Raw genomic sequence first — 23,241 nt, 5'->3', positions numbered from 1 at the left:
ACGCTGAGAGGTTACTCTGGGGTCCCGCTCCTGAAACTCTTCCTTTCTAGCATCTAAAAAAGGGTTTGAAAGAAATGGAGTGCATTCGACCATAATTCATAAGTCATTCATTGTTCTTGTTCTGTCCCGCCTGATCATGTTGAACCCGGAGAGTTTGAAATAGCAGTTACATATTAAACCACATCGGAGGCCTCCTGGATATAGCAAGTTGTATTCTGTGCTTAAGTTAAAGTCGTCTTTATACAAAAGCAAATTGCAAATAATTATTCATGGAGCATTGTTTTAATTCTTTTTCGTTTATGTTTTCAATGAAAAGGTGTAAGTAAACAATTGTTTCCGAGGCACTATTCATCATTTATAGTTTGAATTGAGACTGTGAGGGATCTGCATCACCGTGTTCAGGTCAGAGTTTATTGATAATTTAGGCAGCAACAGCTGCATTTTTGTGCTCTTTACAATTGTTCTGATTATCTATTTTCATTTATATTTTCCGAGGAGTGCTTGGTATAATTTTTCACGTAGTAAGCTCCGTGAATAAGCGCAGTGTGATTCAGTGCAGAGGGTCATCAGTATGTCTTCTTTAATTTTGTGGCTCAGCTTGCAGTCAGTCATATGTTTGTAGATTAACTCTGCCCTATGTTTAAAAGGATTGGTTCCACCTGTGTTTTTTACGATCAGTTTGCTTGGAGGATAACTTTGCTTGGATGATAACTTTGCTTAATTTAGGGGTGGGGTAATGGGCGACTAAGCCACCGATTTGTGGTGAATATGATGGTTTCCACACTGGATCTTATCTCTACACATATCTTAAATCGAGCGTTTGCTTATGTTTTGTTTATTTTTTTTATCATGGTTGTTTTACTCAGGCCACCACTCGGCATGGGCCGAATTGATTAGCAGAGTAGCTCGCTGGTGCAGTTCGCATGCCCTGTTAGCGCACTTTAATTCAATGACTTCTTAGAGTTTCTTGTTGATCAAATAGGTGTCATTTCTGGTTTTTATATTTCATTGCTTGCAAGAAAGTGTCACTCATAGTCGTTGAAATGTCACTCTTAATTACACTGAAATTAAGAAAATGCCATGCATGGCAATCTTAAACATTGGCAGCTATGTGCTCTGCCACTGACAGTGTGATATGGTAATCACATGAGCTTGCGCAGCTGAGTAAAAATGCTGTGTATACTCAAATGATCACCATTTAGTTCCAAATCCCGAGATGCTGCTGGTAGTATCGGTGCTCTCCTTGGGCATGGAGAAGTTCTAATACTGAATGGGGGGTAAAAAATAAGTGCCCCTACTCTGTACCAGTGAGTAACGGCCCATTTAAAGCACTGTTGGTGGGTGGTGGTGATGTGCAGAAAGTATTTAGTATCCCGAAAGTTAGGTGCAAAAAGTATTGTTACTATACATGAACGATCATAGCAGCATGTCCAGTTCAATTTAAAAGGAATAAACCTCCCACCATATCTTGGGCACACTGCGCCAGAAACTGCATGGGTCCTGCCTCCGCGTAAGGTCCATCAATCAAGTAGCGCTATCAATGACAGTGTGAAGACTTGGAAATTGTTTATAACCTCAACATCATCTCTTACGCCGACGACACCCAGCTGATCCTCTCCCTCACCAGAGACCCCGACACCGCCAGAACCTGCCTACACGAAGTGATGAAAGACGTCGCCGAGTGGATGAAGGACAGCCGCCTGAAACTGAACTCGGACAAGACGGAAGTCCTCATCCTGGGATCTTCGCCCTCTGCCTGGGACGACTCCTGGTGGCCCCGAGCCCTGGGCACCGCACCCAAGCCAACCGACCACGCACGCAACCTGGGCTTCATCCTGGACCCCTCCCTCTCGATGACCAGACAAGTCAACGCCGTCTCCTCATCGTGCTTCAACACCCTGCGTATGCTTCGCAAGATCTTCCGCTGGATCCCGACCGAGACCAGAAAGACTGTCACCCAGGCACTCGTCACCAGCCGACTGGACTACGGAAACGCCCTCTACGCCGGAACCACAGCCAAGCTACAGAAAAGACTCCAGCGCATCCAGAACGCCTCCGCCCGACTCATCCTGGATGTCCCCCGACGCAGCCACATCTCCAGCCACCTGAGGAACCTGCATTGGCTCCCCGTCGACAAGAGGATCACGTTCCGGCTCCTCACCCACGCACACAAGTCTCTCCACGACCTGGGCCCCAAGTACCTCAACGACCGCCTGACCTTCTACACGCCCACCCGCCAGCTACGGTCCACCAGCCTTGCCCTCGCAGCCGTACCACACATCCGAAGAGCCACCGCCGGAGGAAGATCCTTCTCTTACCTGGCTGCCAAGACTTGGAACTCCCTCCCCATCCACCTTCGGCTGACGCAGGACCATCTCGCCTTCAGGAAACAACTCAAGACCTGGCTGTTCGAGCAGTAGCATACCCCTCCCCCCAAGCGCCTTGAGACCCTCCCGGGTGAGTAGTGCGCTATACAAATGGCATGATTGATTGATTTTAAGACCCCCTTGCGCCCCCTCTCCCGGCCATTTCAAATTGTCACTTGCACTTAGATCAGCGTATCATCCGCGGGCACGGCTTGTCAGAGATTTTCAAAGAATGGAGATTAAAGCATGGTAACAAGTCCGTTATCAAGCATGGAAGAGAAAGTCCCCTTTCCTCTCATAACTGACTGCTCCTGCTTGAGGGCTTGTCTGACATGAACGGTGATTGAGGGCAGCACTCAAGCACTGCAGATTGAAGTGTTAAAACACTAGCAAAATAAGATCTGCCGCTGTGGGCGAAGGTTGACTACACGACATACGGCGTCTGTTTATTGCCAGCATACGTCTTCTTGTGGCACGTTTCCTAAAATAAAGTGCACCTGCAGGCAAAGTGGGTAAATGCTTCAAATAGAAATTCTGGAACACTGATACTCACTATTCCTGGGTATTAGTTGCTGCTTAGACGTGCTGGAACTCTCCCAAGCCCCTCAAATTCTTTGGTATCCAGCCTACAGGCATCTGTCACCTAGGCAACTACCTGGGCCGTCCCATAGCTGGGTTCAGCTGCCGGAGGAGTTCAGGTCTTGCACAGCATTGTGGACCTGCACTCATTCACTATCCCACAGGACCCCTCTACCTTGAGGCAGAGTGCGCTTGACATGACTGCTTGCCCACTAGTGTGTGGTATTGGCCCCGAGAAGTCCATACTGTTCAAGCAATTTGAGGTCAGCTTATTCTTATTGTTGTGTAGAAGTTCAAATATCTAAACTATGTGCCACTTTGGGAAGATTTCACACGGTAAACAAAGATACACAGATTGGATAGTAGGTTACTAAATACAGGTAGGAATATTCTGGTTATTTTTGTTTTCCTTGCTTCTCTGTAGTCTAAGACTTGGTGGCCGGCCTTACAAGTGTCTCATGCCAGATTTGTGAGCATAGCTTTTGAGTAGTGCATGTTATCTCTTCTGTCTGTTTGCAAGTCCTACCAGTGCAAAAGAAAAATCAAAGCACTGGATTAAATTAGCTAGAAATGCAGATGTCAAACTTCTCATTTCTGTAGCACTTTAGATGTCTGTGTGTTTACTGTGGTAATGCATGTCGGACTCGCTTTGTCAGGTTGTAATATATTGTTTGTTGGTCCTTCTCCCCCATCGTGCCCCTATGAGGTTGGTATGGCCAGGGAACAGTATGATACATAATTGCCTAGTGTTCACTAATCTTGAGTGAAAGCCTCAACCGGTTTTGTCTTTTTAGCAAAAATCCAGTAGGATCCTGGGGCATGAGAGTCCTTAAAAAAACTTGAACTGGCTGAAGATGTTAAACTTGACACAGTTATCTTATATATAAAATGATATCGGGCAATCGGAGCGCTGGTGCTTCCTTTTGGGGTGACATCTTGTATAAAAGCAGTATGGGAACATAGTGAGTCACATGTCATCATCACAACTGAACAGCTGTTAGGACAGGGGAACAGTTGGTCACATGCAAGTATCACCTCTGCCAGACCTGGAGGGGAGGTGCAGAGTCAGTTATGCCAAGGAGCTGCATCTAAAAGACTGACGGTCACTGGGTGTCACATATTGGGCCAGTGATCCTAAAATCCCATAAGGGGAGAATAAGGCATTCACGTGTTTGGGTACCCTCTGAAACGCTGGTGGAGTTACAATTCGCAGTCATTCCTTGCACCATAACATGTGACCGATTCACTCCATCTCCGCGGCATTACATGCTAAATAGAAAACATTGAATAGGTTAGATAAATTTAAAATATTCATGATTTGCAAGAAACTAATTTAATTTAATTAGAAAATTAGAATGTTGAGAGCTCTGTTGAGGACAATGGAACGGCTCCGGGCTTTAAATGGCTGGTATAAGTCTGGAGCTACCACATTACAATGATTGTCTTCATATTACTCATGGAAGAAAGCACATATGACCTGTACCCGTGCACTCTGTATGTGGGACTTTGATACTCAAGATTGATTGTTGTTGAGGATATACTGTGTTTTTGTACTCCAACCCACTTTCAAAAAGGCCCCAATGCTTTGAATAGTTCAGAGTGCTTTACTTTTCCACTTCCTACTTGACTTGCAGTCCTAAATACAGATAGTAACTGAGTGCATAATTGCTGATATCTCCTCCTTCTGTGTGTCGTCTTCACCAGGACAATTGGTCCATTGGTGCCCTGACATCTTACAGCTACAGCAGTATGTCATCTGATATAAGGGCAATATACTTATATTACAGACCCCATAGTACAGATCTGTTAATGCTTTATAATGCTTTTGTTGTATTGCATATGGTATATGCACTAACAGTAGAATTTTCCATCTGCAGAACATACTGAAGAAACCAGCAGTGGCAGTGTTGCACAACAGATTTTCTCTGCATGGCCGAGACTAAAAAACAAAAAAAGAAAGAAAAACAAGAAGACTTGAACCTTAGTTCATCCTTTTACCAATTAATATGGTAAGTAAAATTCACAATCTTTTCATTTGGCATCAAAAGACGTTCACATCATCTGAAGGTCCTCACTACCTTATATTGGGGTCCTCTGCGTGAATATACATTTTCACAAAGTGGAAGTAATTTGGATCACATTGTGGTGGTCATGATAGATAATGACAGAGCTTGACTGCCTCAAAGGGTACAAAAGCCTGCTTTAGATACCGGTGCTAGCAACATTCCATTTGAATAATTTATTGCCTTTTGAGGCTAGAATGTATTATCCTACGTTAGAGCGATGATCTTCCATTCTCACGAAAGGAATTGCATTTAACCTGAACCTCTGCACTCTGTACGTGGGACTCAGACACTCAATATTAATTGTGGTTGAGGAAAAACTGTGTTTTTGTAACGCCATCCCACTTTTAAAAAGGCCCCAATGCTTTGAATAGTTCAGAGTGCTTTACTTTTCCACTACCTACTTGTCTTGCAGACATAATTACAGATAGTAACCAAGTGCATAATTGCTGATATCTCCTCCTTCTGTGTGTCATCTTCACCAGGACAATTGGTCCATTGGTGCCCTGACATCATTAAGCTACAGCAGGATGTCAGCTGACATGAGGGCCAATCAATTGCCTAGCAAGAAACAGGATATATTTAGCCTGGGATTGAAATGGGTAGCATGGTAGACAGGAGGCCCTCCTGAAAACTAGGATGAAAAGACGAAAGACATTTGGGCATTGTTTTAAATGTATACATTTGTATGAACGTGTGGTGGTTGAGCATAATAGTCTTGCCATCTCTATTGCTTAACTGGTAGAAATTGGCTAAAATGAAGATGTTAAAATGTATTATTTATTATTTGATTCTGATAGAGATTACTAGCCGCAGATTCCTTAATGTAGAATTATCCCCAGGCGTGAGACTGGATCTGGAATTTTTTTTTTTGCCACAGCATCCCTGTGCGTCGGGGAGACGACATCACACGACTCCGCCCAGGCATTGTCCGCATACGTGACGTCAGGGAGGTCACATAAGTCCCACCCGACGTGCCGTACGTCACTTTTTTTCTTTACCACGTGCAACGCGTATCCGGTCTCTGTTCCGGGCCTGTTTAGGCCCCCCTTTTTCTTTCAATATTGTGTTATCTGTGTGGAACAGTGTGTGAATGCCTTCGGGCTTTCAAACTTGTCCATCTTGTGGACGCCTTATGTCAGTGACGGACCCTCACCTCATTTGCATGTGGTGTTTAGGGGAAGATCACAGCTCCACTAATTGCAAGGCGTGTCAACTGTTGAAGCCAAAGTAGCGGTGGGAGCGCAGGATTAAACTGCTCTCGGCGCGTCTCTCAAAGTCTTCTTCGTCTCCTCTCCTCTATCAGCTTCTGCGGAAGGCTTTAGAAGCGGCCGTCGTCATCCCCATTTCTCTCCGATACCGCATGAGCATCGCTCCCCGGTGGGTGGGTGGATAAGTAAGTAAGTAAGTTTATTTTGCACAGTTAATTAAAACCAATGCCATACAATTACAAAATATGAATTAAAATAAAACACAATATAAAATGACATGTTTTTTTTAGAACCAGCATGGCGTGGACGTTGCTGTTCTGTTCATCCTGATTTTAAAAAATGTTAACCTTTCATTTGTCACACTAGTATTTAGACAATAGACGCAGTTTCTGTTTTAAAACAGGTTAAAATCAGATTTTTTTTTGTGTATTAAATCAGTTCAAGGATCGAGTCCGGGCATTTTTTTTCCACTGCCTTTAAAAATTTTACAAGGCTACAGCTCAGCTGAGGGTCCTGAGATGAAAAACAGGTGAGAACTGCGCTCCTTCGTGTGCCATGTCGGATGAAGTGGTGCTTCAGAAAAAGTTTCCGCTCCTCTAGCATTGTCTCACAGGAGCATAGCAGATGAAGCATATCTTCTTGCGTGACACCACATAGCCGGCATAGCGTGCCTGCTTTCTTTTTTAGCCAGTGTGGAACATGCTGACTGCACGGCAGCAGACCTAGCCTGTACCTTAAGAAGGACATTTTGTTTTTTTTGGCGTAGCCCAGACCAAAATAGTGCTGGGGAGCTTTTGCCGAGTATGAGTTCAAAATCATCCAGGCGTGCATTCTTTTTGAAAAATCTGCTTTGTATTGGACCCACGACTGTTGTTTAATCGACTTCTTTGCCAGTTTATTGAACGTTTTGTGGTCTGTGGAGGAAGCCCAGAGCTGTTCCAGCCCGGTGTTTGCAAGACTTTTTGCTAAGTATTTAGCTGCTGGTGAGGTCGGAGATTGCTCTAACTCTCTCCACAGATATTCATTCAAAGTTCCTTCTGTGGATTTCCTCACTTTGTCCCATACGCAGATGTAGGCCCCCTGTCGTGCCAGGAGCTGTTGTTGGTTGCCAAACTCCAGCCTGATCTGTGGTGGGGCGGTCAGCTTAGGAAGGCTAAAGATGATTCTATATGCGGCTATGATTGTGCTGTCGAGTATTGTTGCGCCTCTGCCTCGTAGCACCTCGCTTCCGTAAGTTATTGTGGGCAGCCGTTTGGGACGGATAACTTGTACCAAAGGTGTTGGAGATGGGCCGGAGAGCTTGTTATTCAGTGTTTTTAAGGCAATTGCCAGTGCAAGTCCTTTGCCTCTGATGCTAGACCTTTGCACACTGAAACGACCGCCGTTATCAATCTTCACGCCTAGATATTTATATGTCGACGTGTCTTTGATGCGAGATCTGTTCCAAAACCACGAAAAGGTTTTCCTTTTTCTTTTGCTGATGGTCATAGTTTGAGTTTTCTCGAGGTTTACTATTAGGTTGTTTGTCTTGGAACAGCTCTGCGTGGTGTTCAAGAGGTTTTGGAGACCTACTTTGGTGTGGCTTATTAAAACAATATCGTCCGCATATAAGAGGCATGGTAGGTTAAGCCCTCCTAGTTTAGGGGCATGTGAGTTGCAGTTGTTCAAAGTTGGAGCCAGATCGCCCAAGTACAGGTTAAACAGTGTGGGGGCCAAAACGCAACCCTGCTTGAGGCCATTATTGGTCTGTATGCGCCTTGACAGCAGTGAGCCGTCCCCCACCTTTATCTGTATCCAAGTCTCCGTGTGCAGATATATTAACAAGTCCAACAATGGTTTTGAGATCCCCCAGCCGTTTAATTTTGACCATAGGAGATTCCGGTTGATGTTGTGGAAAGCCACTTTATAGTCTATATAGCAGAGGTGTAGGGGCAGTTTTTTTGTCTCTCCCTTATCTATTAAAATGCCCATGGTTAGTATATTGGGCGTCATGCCCACTGATTTAACAAAACCTGTCTGGTAAACCGGTATCAGAGCTTTCTTTGTGGCCCATGCCTGTAGTTCCTCCAACAGAAGGCCTGCGAAGTACTTCGCCTCATTGTCAGTTAGGGCCACTAGTCTGTAATTTTGGGGTAGAGTCCTGTCCCCTGCTTTATATATTGGGGTAATGATAGAGCCCTTCCAGGAGCCTGGCAAGATGTTCGAGCTCCTGATTTAAAAAAAAAAAAGGGGTTCGAGAGCAGCTGCCCAATAACCCACATCTTGTTTGAAGAGGATTGGCGGGATCCCGTTTGAACCCGGAACTCCTTCCCTTCTGCCTTTTTTGATTTGGCGTTTGATGTTATGTTGCAGCATTGGGGAATTGTTTGGTTCATGACTGTCTTTAATGTTTGTGTACGATTGTATTAGTTGCGCGTTGTCAGCTTTATAGTCTTTTGTGGTGTTAAGGTCGGATAACCACCGATTGTTGGGTAAGTCTCGATTAAAGTGCTTACCAAGATAGAGTGCCCATGTTTCCTCTGTGATGTTTGAAGAAACCCCCATGTTTGCTGGACGTGTTAGAGAGTTAACGGTTTTCCAAAACCTTGCCCCGTCATTCTGTTTAATGTCTGAGTGGAGTTTTGCCCACAAGTTTTCCTCCATTGTTTTGTTTGCTTCCCATTTCAGCTTTTTTAGTGAAGATTTCAGTGTCCGAAGGTGGTTTTGCTTTGCTTTTTCTTTAGGATCCAGCTGTATTTATCTCATTAAACGGTAAATCGAGTTTTTTGTTTTCTTAATTTTTTTCTCTGTGCTCTCGAGATAGATTGTCCATGTTGCTGAGCTTTGCTTGTGCTTTGGGCTTCGTTGCATAATTCGACATGGTGGTTGTAAATTGTTCCCATTTTATGATTTCATTTGATCCCGTGTGCTCCGTAAAGTGATATTGTGCCCTTCCTATTAAGTTTTTGCCCATTGCTACCGAGTACTTAATGTCTTTTAAATTAACCGTATGGATAGACTCTTTTGGGGTATTTGATCGCTCGAGTATGGGTCTCGCAATGTCCAAAACAATTTCCTGAGGGCAATGGTCACTGTCAGTTTTTTTTCCTATCCAGAATGAGGTTGTTTAATGAAAAAGAGGTAATGAGATAAAGGTATAATCTAGTATGCTGTTGGCTCTCGTTGAGTAGTAAGTTGGAGCTGGTGGCCTATCTCCCCCAAACCTACCGTTTAAGGCTCTGATATTGAAGTGCTCCATTTCTTCAAGTATCTGCGCTCCCAATTTTGTTTGTTTAGCTGTTTGTAGCTTCCCTTGCGACGGTAGGTCCCAAGTTATATTTTGAGCTAAGATTACCTCTTCTTGTGGAGTCCCCATGAGGTTAAGGTTGAAGTCCCCTGTACGTACAATGTTAGTTGTTGATCATCCCGTGATACACTCCTCCTCCAAGAAGATGTGTAGTTCATTTGCTGCTTTTTTTTTTTCTTTGGGATAGATATAAGCGTTGATCAGAATGCAATCAATACTGGCTTTGCCTGAACCTGGTGGTGCTAGGGCCAGTTTAACAGCAAGCGCAGCTGCAGAGGAAATCCCAATTTCTTCTGTCTTGACAAAACTAGTAGTTGCTACGTATGTTGCTAGGCCACACTTTAGGTGCCTGTACTTGGCTGTCCTTTTGGCACCAGTAAAGAAGCGTAGGTACCCCTGGTGGGAAAGTGTCGCAGCTTGTCCCCAGGGGCTGGTTTTTGGCCTGTTGGGGGCATGGGCTCTCCGCGGGTGATGCGGCTCGCATTTTGTCTCCCTATCCACTGTTTTCTGGTGAGGGGGCATCGAGAGCCCAGATGGAGACATAAGCGGCGGCTTTGCAGGCCCTGCTGGCGTCTCCTCCTCCTCCTTCCCCTCCTGGGACGTCGGTGGATCCCTTGGCATGTGTGGGGCCCTCCACAGTGTCACCGGCGGCTCTGGCCCCAGTGCGGACTGGCTCGGCTCCAGGCTTGGAGGATGTGGTGCCGTTGGGGATCCCTCCTTCGGACCACGGCACCTCTGCCTCACAGCAAACTCCTGCGGGAGTCCCTATGGTGTCGCGAGAGGTTGTCTGGGCTCGGGTCACATCTTCGAGCCCCGCTTGGCCCTCTAGACAGGCCATGGCCTCATCTATGACTGAGGTGATGCCGCTACAGTGCCAGCAGCTGCTGGCCCGGGCAGCTCCGCAGGGGTCGGTAGACCCCCCTCGTCCCGCTATGGGTCGAGGCTGGATGGGGACCCCTCGTCCCCCTCCGGGCCCCTCTCATCCCTCCATGCCGGTGGCTGCTTCATCGGAGGTTGAATCTGCCTTGGTGGCACCGCATGGGTCGGCGGACCCCCTATGTCCCATTCTGGGTCAAAGCTGGCGGAGGGCTTTTTGTCACTCCCCCGTCCCTCTCGCCCCTCAACACAGGTGACTGCCTAGTCGGAGGTTGAGTCTACGCAATTTTGGCGCCGTCCCTTGGCCACTTCAGCTCCGGCTCAGCTCCGGTCCCCAGCACTGCTTGATGTGGGGGAGATATGTCCGGCGTTTTCCTTGGCGCCGGATGGTGATGACGTCCTGCCTCAGGCTGCGGACTCTGTGGTACTGGACAGGCGTCGAGTTGCGGACTCGTCTTCGGACTCTCCCTCTTCTCCGGAGCTTGGGTGCCAACTGGTGTCGTCCTCACCAGAGATGGACCGCCGTGTTGTAGCTTTTCCATCGGCGTCATCAAAGGGGGGCTCCCCGTCATTCCTGAGGCCGCGGTGTTCGCGGAAGGAGTGAAAGTCCCCCACTCCTCGGCCCCTCCTTCTACTTTTCAGGTCTGGCCTTTGCTCGCCCGCTTGGCTTCGGAGATGGTCGCCTTCGTTTGCAGCCGTCACCCACAGAGGAGCTGCTTTCTCTACCGCTGGACCCTACGGAGGCGGGTGCGGCCTTCGCTGTAGGTATTTTGCGCATGGGTGACCTGCTTGCTCATTTCCCTGCAAATCATCTTTTGGAGGTTCTCCACCAGGGCTCTGGTGGGAGGTAGCTGTTGCTTCACTTCGAGGGTTTGCTCCTTTCTTCCCTGATGGGGACTTGGGGGTGTCCCGCCACAGGGGGCCCATTGCCCCAACACCTCCTGTACCGGCACCTTCCGGCGCCGCTTAACCCGGCGTGTATTTCCCTCTACCCCTCTGCCTCCAGCCCACTTTTGCGGACTGCCTTTCCCTCCCTGCCGCCACTGTTGTCTCCACCGTCCCGGGAGGCCCGCTGGCTGGACTCTTGGGGGCGCAACATGTTCACCATGACCAGCGCTGCTAAGCGGGCCATTAACACCTTATGTGTGTGTACGGGATCGGGCACAGGAGGGGGGGAAGGGAGCAACTCTGACCCAGAGAAAAGTGATTTCAAGGAAGGCTTTATTTTTAAGTAAGCTTTTCTCCGTCGATTGGACAGTCTAATCCGGGCAAACTCGTTGGGCTCCGTCCTGACGCCCTTGGGGAAGATGGGGAGTTCCAGGGTGCTTCTGCCTCGTTGTGGATTAGGGCCCTCCAGACCGGGGGTTCCAACGAGGTTGTCAGGGCCGAGGTCCGCCACTCTGGTCGTGTGTAATCCCAAAAAGGAAAGAAAGAAAGTAGGGAGTCAGTCTGACGCTCCTCACCGGAGTTTGTTAGGGACCGGGTAAGTGAGGGACACCAAGTGGTACAAGTGCGCTCTACTAGAATAGCTAGTGCCTGCAGTGCTCGTGAGGGAAAGGGAGCAAGAGACTGTACACTTATTTACATCACTCAGGAGGTTGCTGACTACGAGAGACCCAGCCCGCCAGCGTGCCCAGTACCTTTGTAAGCCACGCCCCTCCCGCGAGAGCGTGGCGGGGGGAAGCACCCGACCGGTGGCCTCCTGGCTTGTCGTCCTCCGCTGGGCTCTGCCACGTCTCCTTCTCTCCGCACTCGAAGTCGACTCTCGTGTTCTCGTGCCTCTCTCCTTCACCACCTCGGGAAACGCCGTCCGTCTTCTTCCGGGGTCCTCCACCTTTTGGTGCTCTGACGTCCCAGGGGGGCGGAGTCTCGTCTTCCATGCCGGGGATTTTAAAGGGGCCGCGTTCTGTATCCACATCGGCCCTCCACCATTCCGGGTCTGCACGGGACCACTCCTCCTGGCCAGGTGAGTTAGGCTGTTCAGCGGAAACAGAAAGGGGGGTCAAAGGGACAGCCGACCACCAGTCACAGCTATCGTGTTCCTCCCGGGGGCCGTCAGGGTGAGAACCCGCCCCGTCACACCCCTCCCCACCTGGACTCTCCCGATCGGGGAGAGGGAAGACCCTAGACAGGAAGTCCGCGTTTCCATTGTCAGTGCCCTTCTTATGTTGCACCAAAAAGGAATAGGGCTGCAGGGAGAGGAACCACCGGAGTACTCTAGCATTGAGGGTTCTGTTCCTGTACATCCATGTCAATGGGGCGTGATCAGTCTGCAGTATGAATGTCCTCCCTTCCAGATAGTAGTGCAGTTTGTCAATAGCCCACTTGAGCGCTAGGCACTCGCGTTCTACAGTAGAATACCTGCACTCCCGGGGGTACAGTTTACGGCTGATAAATAGAATGGGGTGCTCTACCCCATCTTTGCCCACCTGTGACAGTACAGCCCCTAACCCTACGTCCGAAGCATCAGTGGCCAGTATGAATTGTTTAGTGAAGTCGGGGGATTCTAGCACAGGCGCCGTAGTCATGGCTGTTTTCAGGGTAGTGAAGGCTTCCCGGGCTTCTTTGGAGGGGTGCAGTATTTCCTTCTGTCGGATATCTTTTCTGAGGAGGTCGGTAAGGGGTGAGGCTACCTTGGCGAAGTGTGGCAGGAATCTGCGATAATAGCCTATTAGACTCAAGAAGGCACGTAACTCGCGTTTACTTGTTGGAAAGCCGGTGTTCTGAATGGCCTTCACCTTCTCGGCTTGTGGGGCTATCGTGCCCCCTCCCAGGACATAACCCAAGTATCTGACCGTATTGAAGGCGACACGGGATTTCTTGGAGTTAATGTGCAGCCCAGCTTTTTGTAGCGCCGTTAGGATGATACGTATGTGCTGTATATGGTCTTCCCACGTCTTGCTGTAAATGACGATGTCGTCCAAGTAGGCCGAACTGAATGATGGAAAGGGTTGTAACACCTGGTTCATCAGACGCTGAAAGGTGGCGGGTGCGCCGTGTAAACAGAATGGAAGAACAGTAAACTCGTACAATCCCTCGTCGGTGATGAAGGCGGTTTTCTTTCGGTCTTCTTCACGGAGGGGCACCTGCCAGTATCCTTTCGTCAAATCCAGGGTGGTGATGAAAACAGCGTCCCCTAGTTTTTCCACTAGTTCGTCAACCCTGGGTATAGGATAGGCATCGAATGAGGAGATGGCATTCAGGGCTCTGAAATCCATACAAAACCTCTTTGAGCCGTCCGGCTTCGGGATCATCACGATTGGGGAGGCCCAATTACTCTTGGACGGTCGTATTACAGCTAGTCGCAACATATCCCCCACCTCTCTCCGGACTGCCTCTCGTCTGGCTGCTGGTATCCGATAGGGCCGTTGTTTCACGATTCTTCCTGCTGGTGTTTCGATGCAGTGTTCTACCAGAGACGTCTTCCCCGGGACATCCGAAAAGATTCGTGACAGGGGTTGTAGGACGCTCTGAAGCTTCTTTTGCTTCTTCCCCGACAGATCAGGGTTTATGACAAGCCGATCTAAGGTTGAGGCTTCTTCTGTCAGGGAGGGGAGCACCAGGTGGTTGCTCCTCGGAATGGGGCCAATCCATTTCTTTAACAGATTGATGTGGTAAGTGTGTGTTTTGGTGGCCGAGATGCGAAGTCGGTAAGTGGTGTTCCCAATAGTCTCAATGACCTCGTAAGGACCGACCCATTCGTTCTTGTGCGTAACCGACGGTAGCAGAAGCAAGGCCCATTCACCGACTCTAAGGCGTCTCAATTTCGTCCCTCTGTCGTAATACCGTTTGTCGGTGTCGTTGATGTTCTAGGTTCGTGTGTGCCAGACATCTTAGTTTTCCCAGCTTGGAGCGTAAGTGTAGAGTGTATTCCAGGAGGGATTTCTGCTCTTGGGCTTCTTGCGTCTCCCAAGTCTCCTTGGTGATTTCTAACAGAGACCGTGGGACTCTTCCGTAAAGGAGTTCAAACGATGAACATCCCAGGCTGCTCTATTTTTGAGCCCTAAGGACATATAACGCTAGGGGGAGCAGGCGGTCCCATGCCTGGCCCTCGGTGGCTAACATCTTTTTAAGGGTTAGTTTTAGGGTTTGGTTGTACCTCTCAACCAGGCCGTCTGTTTGTGGGTGATAAACGGACGTCTTCAAGTGGTGGATGTTCAGTGTTTTACAGACTTCTTTCATCATCCGGGAGGTGAAAGGCGTACCTTGGTCTGTCAAGACCTCTTTGGGAAATCCAACATGAGTGAATAATTCGACGAACTTCTCGGCTACGTTTGCGGTGGTGGGGGCTCTTAGGGGAAACGCCTCTATGAACCTTGTCGCGTAGTCGACAATTACGAGAGCGTACTGGTGTCCTTTCGAGGTCTTAGGCAATGGTCCTATTAAATCCATACCCACTCTCTCAAAGGGGGTCCCTACGATAGGCATAGGTTGGAGAGGTACGGCTGGGGGTCTATGGGTGTTTTTGCACTGGCAGATTTCGCATTTCTGGCAATAGTCCTGCACATCTTTGTATACCCCCGGCCAATAGAAGTGACGCAGTATGCTCTCCGTCGTTTTCTCCTTACCGGCGTGGCCAGCCGTCAGGTGGGCATGGGCAAAGAAAAGTACCTGCTCTCTGAAGGTCACCGGGACCAATAGTTGGAGGTTTTGTCCTCGGTCGGCTTCCCTATACAGTAGATCGTTGCGTATAACGAACCTGGGGAAAGAGGTGGCAGAGGCATCTTGTTCTGCATGAGCGGCTTCCCACGCGTTGTAGAGGGTTCTGTCCTCAGCTTGAGTGAATCAGAAACTACGATCTAATATCCACGGGTCTGGGGTGATATAAGCGGCCTTGGGTCCCTCTACAGTCCGGGGACGGTCAAACACTGTTTCACGGAACAGGGCTAGGAACCCGGGATTATCCACCCCTAGAATCATGTCCTCAGGAAGGGAGTCCACTACTCCTACCGTCACTACACAGGGGGGTTTGTCTGTGGGCCAGATAGTCAGTTTGGCTATCGGGTAGGGCTTGATGTCTCCGTGTACACAACGGACGTGTACAATGGAATCAGGGACATACTGAGATGGGAGAACTAGGCGTTTCTGGACTACAGACTGTCTGCAGCCTGAATCCAGAAGAGCTTTCACCATATGTTCATTTATCCTCATACTCACGTAAAAAGATGTTCCGGTTTCGGCAGAGTATAGGATGGTCTTTGGCAGATAGCCAATCTCCATGGGTTCTTCTGGTGGGCGCTTTCGGGGACACAAACGGGCTATGTGACCCCATTCGCCGCATTCGAAGCATTGAGGTCCGCGAGACGTAGGGGATTCCATCCTCATCGGTCTGGGTCTTACAAGGTCCATTGGCGGCTTCGTCTTTTTCTCCATTTTAACCGGGGTTTGGCCCTTGGTGTACTTCTCCGGCTCCCACCCGCGGGGTTGAGCCCTCGCATAATCAGCAGCCATCTGGATGGCTTGTTCCACGGTGATACCGGAGTGTTGTCTCAGCCATCTCTGAGACCCATAAGGAAGGGCCTCCATGAACTGCTCCAGGTATATTTTTGCCAGGATGTCATCTTTTGTACAGGCCTCGGGTTTCAATCACTTGTCTGCCATCATTTTCAAGCGGAAGAAAAGGGTCTTCGGATTCTCTCCCGGGGTCCCTTTCTCCTTCCTAAAACAGACCCTATACGCTTCAGGGTCCAACCCCAAATGGTCCAGGATCACGTTTTTGATCAGCATGTAGGGGGCGTTCCCTATAGGGTTGGCCACCTGGTATGCAAATTGCGCCTCGCCGGTCAACAAAGGAGCCAGAAAGAACGGCCACTTCTCCTCCGGCCATCCTAACGCCCTGGCGGCCCTCTCGAAGTTCATGAGGAAGGCATCGGGGTCTTCCCCTTGAATGTATTTCTGTAGGGCGATCCCCGAGGGGTTGGGGACATGCACCCTGCTCTCTACTGTTACTGCACTTGGAGTTAGCACCAGATTTTTCTGCAGACTGTCCAACTGGGCGGTAATAGTGTTCGTAAATAGGTCGTGGTCGGCCTGCGCCGTAGTGATCTGTCGTTCCACTGCCCATTCTAATTTCTCCTGCCCCTTTACCAGGTGTTGGATGAGGGCGTCCATCTCGGTTGCACAGATGGACTGCGATGGAGATCCCACTTCTGACACCAGTTGTACGGGATCGGGCACAGGAGGGGTGAAGGGAGCGACTCTGACCCAGAGAAAAGTAATTTCAAGGAAGGCTTTATTTTTAAGTAAGCTTTTCTCCGTCGATTGGACAGTCTAATCCGGGCAAACTCGTCGGGCTCCGTCCTGACGCCCTTGGGGAAGATGGGGAGTTCCAGGGTGCTTCTGCCACGTTGTGGATTAGGGCCCTCCAGACCGGGGGTTCCAACAAGGTTGTCAGGGCCGAGGTTCGCCACTCCGGTCGTGTGTAATCCCAAAAAGGAAAGAAAGAAAGTAGGGAGTCAGTCTGACGCTCCTCACCGGAGTTTGTTAGGGACCGGGTAAGTGAGGGACACCAAGTGGTACAAGTGCGCTCTACTAGAATAGCTAGTGCCTGCAGTGCTCGTGAGGGAAAGGGAGCAAGAGACTGTACACTTATTTACATTACTCAGGAGGTTGCTGACTACGAGAGACCCAGCCCGCCAGCGTGCCCCGTACCTTTGTAAGCCACGCCCCTCCCGCGGGAGCGTGGCGGGGCGAAGCACCCGACCGGTGGCCTCCTGGCTTGTCGTCCTCCACTGGGCTCTGCCACGTCTCCTTCTCTCCACACTCGAAGTCGACTCTCGCGTTCTCGTGCCTCTCTCCTTCACCACCTCGGGAAACGCCGTCTGTCTTCTTCCGGGATCCTCCTCCTTTTGGTTCTCTGATGTCCCAGGGGGGCGGAGTCTCGTCTTCCACGCCGGGGATTTTAAAGGGGCCGCGTTCTGTATCCACATCGGCCCTCCACCATTCCATCGGGTCTGCACGGGACCACTCCTCCTGGCCGTGTGAGTTCGGCTGTTCAGCGGAAACAGAAAGGGGGGTCAAAGCTATGAATAGCATGTTCACCATCATCATTTTAGGCAATTCCCACCAGTTCAGCAATAGTGAAGTTGTGACTCTTATGCTCAAACTTACCTACATACAAATTTAAAAGTCTCAAAAAATTCCCTAATTTCTTTAATCATACCATCTTAGTTTTCATTTGTGCATTCTGTCTACCCTGCTACTCATTTCATTACCAAGATAAATGTATCCTGCTGCTTGCTAGGAAACAGAGTGGCCCTCATGTCATACAACATCTTTCTTTAGCTTTATAATGTCAGAGCGCCTCTGGTCCAATTGTCCTTGTGGAAGCTGACCAACCAGGAGGATGAGATATCAGAAGTTATGCAGTAGGTTACTATCTTGATTCATGACTGCAAGGCAAGCAGGAGGGGGAATGGTAAAGGACACTGACCCACTCAAAGCACTGGGGCCATTTTGAAAGTGAGATGGAGATAAAAAACAGAGGTTATCCTTACCAACAATCTATCTTAAGTATCAGAGTACAACATACAGAGTGCAGGGAAAGACGTTAGAGCTTCCTTCCGTGAGAATGTAACACTATCGTTCTAAAGTGAGATAATGCATTTCAGCCTCAAAGGCAGCAATTTCCTTGAATGGAACATTGCTAGCACCGGGATCTAAATCAGGCTTTAGTAGTCATAGAGGCAGTTAGTATTTTATTAACTATCATGACCAACACAATGTGATCCATTTAACTTCCATCTTGACAGAAGTTATATACAAGCACAGGCCCCCACTGGAAGGTAGTGAGGACATTCAGATGCTGTGAAAGTCTTTTTAATTCCTAAAGGAATGATGCTGGCCTAATTGCTACTGGTGTACCATATCCTAAAACAAATGAAGTGAGATGGGTACACTGCCACTTGGCTGGCAAAAAGATCTCTTTATCTATATCCTAAGGTAAGGAGTTGGTGGCAGCTACTCTAACTCCGCTTGGCGCTGACACTGCACAGACACGCTGGGCTACTTGTAATACTGTCTAGGGAGCTCGAAAAATGTTTTAATGATCGTTTTTTTAAAAATTTCCTTGCACTTCGTAATAACTTGCCACATATCCTAATATTGTTTTAAATGTGTATTGCTCCTGGCTAGATAACTAGAGGCACGCTGTAAATTGAAATTCACTCACTTGCATACAACTAGGGATCCTCAGTCTACCTCCTGACCCCTGAACCGGTACTGCAGCACTTCAGCCTATCGCGGTGTGTGGAGGGCGGGCAGAGACAGACCACACGGAGAGTAGAGCGGTTAGCGCTCTAGACATCCGATTTTCAAAGGCTATTTAGGCAGCGAGGAGGCAGGCACATTTGCGGTAAGGAGTTGGTGGCAGCTACTCTAACTCCGCTTGGCGCTGACACTGCACAGACACGCTGGGCTACTTGTAATACTGTCTAGGGAGCTCGAAAAATGTTTTAATGATCGTTTTTTTAAAAATGTCCTTGCACTTCGTAATAACTTGCCACATATCCTAATATTGTTTTAAATGTGTATTGCTCCTGGCTAGATAACTAGAGGCACGCTGTAAATTGAATTTCACTCACTTGCATACAACTAGGGATCCTCAGTCTACCTCCTGACCCCTGAACCGGTACTGCAGCACTTCAGCCTATCGCGGTGTGTGGAGGGCGGGGCAGAGACAGACCACACGGAGAGTAGAGCGGTTAGCGCTCTAGACATCCGATTTTCAAAGGCTATTTAGCCCTCGTCGGCTCCCAGCGCGCAGCGTTGGCGCACAGGGTGGCGCCTAACTCTGCGCCTAAGACGAGCCAAAGACCAGCCCGTCTGCGCCCGTCCGCGACAGGACGGGGCCAGGGGCAATGGCACCGATTATGACCAATGCAGATCGTTGGTCTGCGTCTATTATCTCATACTCCCCTCAGACTCTCACGTCCCTACGCTGCACATTCCCTGACTCATGTTCCAAGGGGGTTTACACCAGCTTGGAGGGGCCTTTCACTTGCCGGCACTGCAAATCCCAGTTCCATACGGCATTGGAGGCCAAAACTAATACATACCCTGCTGTTGGATCTCGCAGTACGATTACTACGTCAAGCTACCTTGTAGAGAACAGTCCCACCATTGCTGACAGGGTGGGCATCAATGCATCGCTTGGGAATAAGAACCTCCTATGTAATATTCGCTCACTATCTAAACACTCCACCGAAGTATGGGACCTAATTTCATCAACAGAACCCGACCTATGCTTCCTGACGGAAACATGGCTGAAACCCCACTCGGTCCCGGCCATAACACTAGGAATCCCAACAGGATACAAAATGGTCAGACTAGACCGCCCTATTAAAGTTGGGGGCGGAATTGCAATAGTCTACAAACAAGAAATAAATGTCTCCATCCTAGATGAATTATGCACCCCAGAACTGGAACTACTAATCTTTAAAATCAGCACCTCACCCAAATGCTGCCAAAAAGGAGCTCTGATCTATCGACCTCCTGGACCCTGTGCCAACTTTTCCACCACACTATTAGAAGCCCTAGCTCCCCACGTAAGTAAAGAAAGAAATTTTTTGCTCGTGGGAGATTTCAACATCATAGCGAACAAAAAGAGTGTACTGAAGCACAAACCCTGTTGACAGATTTGTCTCTACTAGGCTTCAAACAAGCCAACAGTGGTCCCACACACCAGGCAGGACACACTCTGGATTTAATCATGTCCAACCTAGCAGAAATCAAATGTCTCCCTCCAACGCAAGTAAAATGGACAGATCATTTTATTATAGAGTTCTATACCTCCTACCTTTGCACTCCCCCTCAAATGCTATAGCCCTGCCAAGTGAACGTAGACCATGGCATAAAATCACCCAAAACTCTTTTAAAAATAGATTTGTTGAACCTTCCCCTAGGCCCACAGAGGACATTGAGGAAGCCCTAACTATATTTGAAGGTGCGTTGGTAACCGCAGTAAATCAAATTGCCCCCCTTAAACTGTTCAAACCACGTCCGGCACGCAAACAAGAGGTCTGGTTTTCTGAACACTTAAGATCCCTAAAAAGAACGGCCAGAAAACTTGAGAAGAAATGGAGATCGTCTCACCAGAATGATGACAGAAGTCGCTTCTGGGAATCCCTCTCCATATACCACAAAGCCATTCGTAGGGCTCGCAAAACTCATATTGCATCCCAAATTGAAGCTGCGGGAAACACCCCAAGGGTATTATACCAAATCTTACAATCCTTTACTAAACCAGTGGCCTGCGAGAGCTCGGAGTGCGAATCTCAGCAACTGTGTGACGACATCTCACACTTCTTTACTACAAAAATAGATAACATCTATGAAAAAATCACTAACGCAAACCTGTCCTTCGGAGGAAACAACTCTCCTCCGCTAAGTAAGGAATACCCGGTCTCCACCCCACACCCCCGGCCATATTTCCCGCAATCACTCTTGAGGAGGTAGCATCTATCATATCCCAAATAAAGAGTGGTTGCCCAGATGACACCATCCCAGCAAGAATCATGCCTATGATTGCTTCTGAAATAGGGCCCGCGATTCAGACACTGGTGAATCTTTCCCTGAATACCGGTGTGGTCCCCAGAGGGTGGAAAAGGGCTCTGGTCAGACCAATTAGAAAAAATACAACTATCCCTTGGACAGATCTGTCCAACCTTAGGCCTATATCCCTGCTTCCATTTTTAGGAAAACTCCTTGAAAAGCATGTGAATCACCATCTATCCATGTACATCGAACAAACAGGAGGACTGGACTATTCACAATCCGGCTTTAGGCCTAAACATAGTACGGAGTCAGCCCTGATATCAGTCATGGACGACCTGCACATGTATCAAGATAGGGGCCTTTCTGTTATCATGGTGCTGTTGGACCTGTCAGCAGCATTTGATACGGTGTCACACAGCATCCTGACTAGCCGAATGGAAAACATCGGTCTAACAGACAAAGCCCTGACATGGCTCAGAAGCTTCCTATCCAACCGCACCCAAACTGTCACCATGGGTGCCTACCGCTCGGCGGAGGTGAAGATCTCCAAAGGGGTGCCACAGGGCTCTTGCTTGAGCCCAACCCTTTTTAACGTCTATGTGGCACCCCTGGCTGGAACTATGCGAGCATATGGTTTCGTCCCCGTATCCTATGCGGACGACACACAGCTCCTTTTCCCCTTTAAATCCCTGACCGACGAGGTAAAGGATTCCTTCTCACAAGGCATGAGAGCAGTGGCACAGTGGATGTCATCTAACTGCTTGCAGTGTAACGTGAGCAAGACCGAAGTTATGCTGTTCGGGGAGGCTAAGATTCTCTGGACCCCAGATTGGTGGCCACATGATCTGGGTCCAGTCCCCGAACCCAAACAAATTGTAAAAAACTTAGGAATCCGCTTAGACCAGGAACTCTCGTTAAAACAACATAGCAACAACGTCGTGGGATCATGTTTCCACGTAATTAGTTTACTACGGAAAATATTCCCCATTCTCCCAGACTCAGTCAGGAAAACGCTAGTACAGGCCCTGATTCTGAGCCGCATTGATTACTGTAACGGCCTGTTACTATCCGTAAATGAGGGAGTATTGGCAAAACTCCAAGTGGTGCAAAATACTGCTGCCCGCCTGGTCCTAAACGCCCCCCCACGGTCTGCTTCTAAACCTCTTTTAGACAGACTACATTGGCTATCAGTTCGGCAGAGGACTAAGTTTAAGATCTGTTGCCTAATCCACAAAAGCTTAAACGGACTAGGTCCTGCATACCTCAATAATAAATGTATAGCTTACACCCCTTCACGTTCCCTCAGGTCAAGCAACCAATCCCTACTGGTTGTGCCCCGCGCAAGAAAAGCAAGGCACGGAGGTAGAGCCCTTTCCGTGGCCGGTCCATCGCTATGGAATAAACTCCCTCTAGACCTCAGACAGTGTTCGGAACATCTTATGTTCAGGAAGAAACTTAAAACCTTCCTGTTTCAAAATTAGCTCCATCCGGTCCCATCTCTAACTGTGTCTGTTATGTTTCTAGGGCGCAGAGATACTCCCTAGGGAGTCGATTCAAGCGCGATACAAACACGCAAATAAATAAATAATGTACATGCTTCAGTTGTTTAGAGATTGTTAGCAAATGAGGCATGGGATTCAGAGAAGTATGGGAGGTTAAAAACACAAATTGAGATTTTATTTTCTAACGTGCTGTTGATTTTCTCAATAATAGAGACTTCATAGAATTGATCTGTTTGCCCTTTATAGAAATCACAATTTTTTGTACTGTTTATAGTAAATATGCTAACAGTGGACTTTTCCATCTTCAGATTATACTGAATGACCAGCAGTGGCAGTGTTTCACAACAGAATTTCTCTGCATTGCTTGGACCGAAGAAAAAAAAGAAGGCAGTCTTCCGGCATACAGCATCATTTGACCAATTTATATGGTAAGTAAATCTAACCATCATTCCTTTAGGAATTAAAAAGACTTTCACAGCATCTGAATTTTCTCACTACCTTCCAGTGGGGGCCTGTGCTTGAATATAATTTCAGTCAAGATGGAAGTAATATGGATCACATTGTGTTGGTCATGTTAGTTAATAACAGACTGACTGCTTCCAAGTTTACTAAAGCCTGGTTTAGAGCCGGATGCTAGCAATGTACCATTCAAGGAAATTGCTGCAATTGCGGCGCAAATGCACTATCTGACTTTAGAACGATAGTGTTACATTCTCACGGAAGGAAGCTCATCTAACGTCTTCCCCTGCACTCTGTATGTTGGACTTTGATTCTTAAGATGGATTGTTGGAAAGGATAATATGTTTTTGTATCTCCATCCCACTTTCAAAAGGGCCCCAGTGCTTGGAGTGGTTCAGGGTCCTT

General features: G+C 48.3%; 1 long non-coding RNA gene across 1 annotated transcript in view; it reads left to right on the top strand.

The window, feature by feature from the left end:
• The window catches only part of LOC144761681 (uncharacterized), a 39,133-nt gene extending 16,338 nt beyond the window's left edge, over window positions 1–22,795 (top strand). The window contains exons 2-3 of the long non-coding RNA XR_013595845.1: window positions 4,823–4,954; window positions 22,686–22,795. This is a non-coding gene — a long non-coding RNA (uncharacterized LOC144761681). The remainder of the gene's footprint in view (window positions 1–4,822; window positions 4,955–22,685) is intronic.
• Window positions 22,796–23,241: the final 446 nt, after the last annotated feature.

Source organism: Lissotriton helveticus, chromosome 6 (genome assembly GCF_964261635.1).
Source record: "Lissotriton helveticus chromosome 6, aLisHel1.1, whole genome shotgun sequence".
NCBI classification, from domain to species: Eukaryota; Metazoa; Chordata; class Amphibia; order Caudata; family Salamandridae; genus Lissotriton; species Lissotriton helveticus.
This window is presented reverse-complemented; position numbering and strand designations above follow the sequence as displayed.